Source organism: Aethalodelphis obliquidens, unplaced genomic scaffold (assembly GCF_003676395.1).
Source record: "Aethalodelphis obliquidens isolate GAN/ISIS:26980383/991018 unplaced genomic scaffold, ASM367639v1 scaffold86, whole genome shotgun sequence".
Lineage (NCBI taxonomy): Eukaryota > Metazoa > Chordata > Mammalia > Artiodactyla > Delphinidae > Aethalodelphis > Aethalodelphis obliquidens.
In genome coordinates this window covers 1,403,244-1,407,495 of record NW_020838030.1, presented here as the reverse complement: position 1 = coordinate 1,407,495, position 4,252 = coordinate 1,403,244, and the positions used below count along the sequence as shown (strand labels likewise).

At 48.0% G+C, this 4,252-nt stretch overlaps 1 non-coding gene across 1 annotated transcript; it reads right to left on the bottom strand.

Moving 5' to 3' along the window:
• Positions 1-2,622: 2,622 nt before the first annotated feature.
• LOC113613325 (U6 spliceosomal RNA) lies at positions 2,623-2,729 on the bottom strand. Its single transcript, XR_003430179.1, has one exon. It is a non-coding gene; the product is annotated as a U6 spliceosomal RNA (small nuclear RNA).
• Between the last annotated feature and the right edge of the window lie 1,523 nt (positions 2,730-4,252).

The following is a 4,252-nucleotide window of genomic DNA, read 5'->3' as shown; positions in this document are numbered from 1 at the left end:
TACTCCCGCTGCTCATCTCTGTGTCAGAACTGCAGGCAGAGGTTACACATGGTCCATGCTGGCATGCCAAGTGCTGGCAGGGGAGCTGCGAACGTTTGCTGCCCCAAGTCCTCCGTGTGTGTGTGTGTGTGTCTGTGTGTGTCTGTGTGTGGTGTGTGTGTCTGCCAGTATATATATGTGCACGTCTAGAACAAAGCGGCGGCATCTGGAGCTAATGCGCTTCCTGCTGTGAAACATCTGCTCATTGCCTTAAATCAGGTAGTGGGGGCCCAGATAAATTTAAGAAGAACCAGCCAGACTTGGGAAAGGATCTTTTGTTTGGTTTTAACAACTGCAGTGTCAACACTGAAGCCGATTTTAAACATTTCCCTGTACCTTCAAAAATGCACGTAAAGCTTTGAGTGGCGGAAGTTATGTCCCGTGACACAGACTATGATGTCAGTGTGCAGAATCGCCTCCTTCCCCTGGCGCAGCCAAGAAGAATGGTATAAGATTGTAGGGTTTCTCTCCTCTCCTCTTTTAAAACAATAGTATCTCTTTTTCTTTTACTTTGTGGGCAAAAGGACAAGGAATCTACCCTTTAGTTTTGCTTAGAAAGGGGATGGGGAGACAAAAAACCCAAACCCCATCAAAGTGTTTACTTTGCAGTTGACTTTCTAAAGCAGCAGCCCAGGTAGGCTTGGGGGAAAAAAACACAACAACCACAGCAAACAGCTCCAGGGCTGCAGGAGATTTATCATTATCTGTCTCTCTCCTCCCACCCCTGCTTCCCACTTTGCAGGGCTTGGCAGGTGATGCAGCTTGTGAGGAAGGAAATGGGGATTTCCCTGCTCTCACTCTTGGCTTCTCTGTCCTGGGCTCAAGTTTGAATGTGCCACGTACGATGAACCTTCTCTGCCTTTTCCTTGTCATCCTATTACTTTTTTCCAACGGGAAAAAACCATGCAATGCCTTCCACCCATATCCCTATTTCCCATGCCTCCCTCACTACTGGTCAGAAGTGTTTTATCTGAAACATGCATCTGGGGGTGGTTTACACCTGCTTACCCATTACCCATTATGCTCCATTACCTAGAGTAGGGGTCTCACACTTAAGTGCTTAAAGGGGCAAGGCAAGTGACCCAAAAGATGAAGGAGGCCGCAGGGCCTTTGTATTCGATGATCCTTTTTCTGGGTTGATCTTTCATCTTATATGGGCATGGTTCACTCACTACATTTAGATCTGCACAACTGTCTCCTCCTCACAGAGGCCTTCCCAGCCATCCCATCTAAAATTGCACCCTTTAGTCCTGTAACTTTCTTTTCCTTCCCAGCTCTTTGTACTGCCTGACCTTATGTCATGTTCTTGTTTATTGCCTTTCTCTCCCACCAATATGTAAGTACCATGAGGGCTATGACTATGCCTGTCTTATTCTTCATTGTATCCTCAGGAACTAGCACATTGCCTGACACGTAGTAGTTGCTGAATAAATATTTGTGGGCAAAGGGAGTGAAATGGGCCTGGGGGACAAAGTTGAACCAGAGAGTTAGACTTTATAGGAGCCCTGGCTCAGCCCACCAGATCTTCTGATTTTTTTCTAGAGAAGCTAAAAAACCAGAGTTTGACGTACTACCTCCCAACTTTAAAATGCTGAACACCAATGCAAACGCACTCTGAGGGGTCCAACGACACTCGCTTTGAAGCTGGAGACCTCTGATATTCAAAGCCCTCTGGCATCTGGCTGCAGTAACCTTTCTTTCCTCCTTAATTGTGCACAGACCTTGCTCTGCCCCGGACCTCTGAGTCTTTGCTCAGGCTGCTGCCTCTGCCTGGAGTGCCTCTCCCCTATCGTCTCCTTCACCCAGCAAATTATCGTTTCCTCTAGTTCCGATCTGAGACCAGGCCAAGGTGCAGCTTCCTGTTGCCCCCTCCCCCTGTCTCCCACCATGTTTTTGTCCTGGCCCCTCTCCTGTTGGAGGATAACTGTGTGTTTGTTCATCCGTCTCCTCTGCTAGATTCAGAGCTCCATGGGGCAGAAACTCCATCCCATCCATCTGTGGGTCTGCAGTATCCAGCCCAGGGACGCCAACCTGGGAGCAGGCCAGCAGAGGCCTGAGTGTGGAGGCGGCAGCGACCCCGCTCACGGGGAGCTGCATTTGTACGGCAGTTTATGCTTTGCAAAGCATCCTTATTTGTATTATTTAAGTAATAATCCATTCAGTTGGCAGACACTTTTTGAGCACCTATTGTATGCCAGACATGAGCACACAGTACTGAAGGCCAAGAAGGCCTCTCATCTCACGGAGCCTACAGATGTGGGGCTGAGCCCTGTGGGCTGCTGCCTCTTGCTGTGCTTCCCAAACACCAGCGGCTTGGATGTGCCCACTCTTCTTCCTTTGGCTGGTCTGCCTCAGTTTACACTCCAGGGACTCAGTCCTCTGCAGTCCTTGGCTTGAATGGCTCCTCAGAGTGCATGCCACTGAGGGCTAGGTGGTCCACGGCCTTCTCTGAAATCAGGAGATAGCAATAAAGGGCAGGCACAGGAGTTTAGATAACCCCCAGGCTCCATTCCGGAAAATTAGCTAACTTTTCCATGTGCTGAGTTCAGAGCATTCTGAGGAAATATTTGTTCCTTTTTTTTTTTAAATATGGAACGCTTCACGAATTTGTGTGTCATCCTTGTGCAGGGGCCATGCTAATCTTCTCTGTATCGTTCCAATTTTAGTATACGTGCTGCCGAAGCGAGCACTGTTTGTTCGTTTTTAAAGTTTATTCTTTCATTCCGCAAACTATTATTAAGTCCCTACTATGTGCCGTGTCATTCTCTTATACCGTTTCATTTTCTCTTCCCAGAAACCCAACCACGTATAGGGCTCATCATCTCTGTCTCACAGTTGGGCGCCTGAAGCACAGAGAGGTTAAGTCACTTGCCCAAGAATGCACTGCTGGGACGTGGCAGAGCAGGAATTTCATCCCAGGAATGTCTTTCTCCCGAGCCAGGGCTCTTTCTGTGACCCCAGGTTGCTCCCTTTGGAATTCCAGTCCCAAGAGTCATGAGTGATGGGGTGCTCAAGGAAGGAGCATGGAATTCTGTCTGGGTTGGGGAATTGAAGTTGACACCTGACTTGAGTTTCAAAGAGCAGTGTTTCAAAGAGCAATGATGAGTTATCCAGGAAGGAAAGGAGCAGGGAAGGGCATTTCAGGCCAAGAGATCAGCATGTGCAAAACAGAGTTCAGAAACACATGCTGTGTCCACAGCTGTGCAGTGTGGCTTGCATGTCAGCTGCATGAGGTATGTGTACGTGCGGGGAGTGGGGCACAATTCGGGAACGGTGGGTTGGGGCTAGATTGTGAGGGTAGAGATGGCCACATCCAACTCGTAAATAGACCTCGCTTGACGCTGGCAGTGGCTTAAAAAAATTAGTTGCCATTAAATTTTAAGTGTGTGTGGGAGAAGGCAGGGGGAGATTTCACATAGGAAAAACAGATGTGCAGCTTTCTTCAGAGGATCTGGCAACCCTGGACTTGCGTTTCTGCTGTTCCTTGTGGAGCGTGTGCACCACAGCCCCCATCCCACCGATGACACATTCAAGCACTTGCCCAGTGCATGAGACCTTGAACTCACCCACTAAAGGAGTTTAAGCATCATTTCTTTAGGTAGCTGAAAGGTTTCAAGCAGGAGAGTGATTATCTTCAAAAAGCTCCTGCTGGCTGTGAGGGGGCTGGGAGGCAGGGTGAGGCAGGGAGACCCCCCCCAAATGACTATCCTTGTCATTTGCTCAGCATTGCTAGATGCCTGATTCACTCCTTGTATCAACCCTGCAAGGCCAGGTTAGCAGATGAGGAGATAGAAGCTCGAAAAGCAGATGCCATGAAAGGAAGAATGGAGAGATTGGACCACATAAAAATGTAAAACTTTTATATGACCAGGGAAACCATTCCCAAGGTTCAAAGACAAGCCACAGACCAGGAGGAAAAGTCTTTAAAACATACACCCCTGATAAAGAATAGTATCCAGAGTGCAAGGAGGTCTGCAAATCAGTAAGAAAAGATAAGCAGTCTAGGAGGATGTAATGGATGCAAGCAGGAAGTTACTAGATGAAGAAACACAAATGGCCAGAAAGTGAATGAAAAGATGGTCAACCTCACCACCTCAGGGGATGATTCTGTTAGCATTAGGAAAATGCTCATAGAAACCACAGCACAATATCAATGTTGAGGGGAAATGAAAAAATGAGTAGCGTCTACTGTTGGTGAGACCATGGGGGAGCA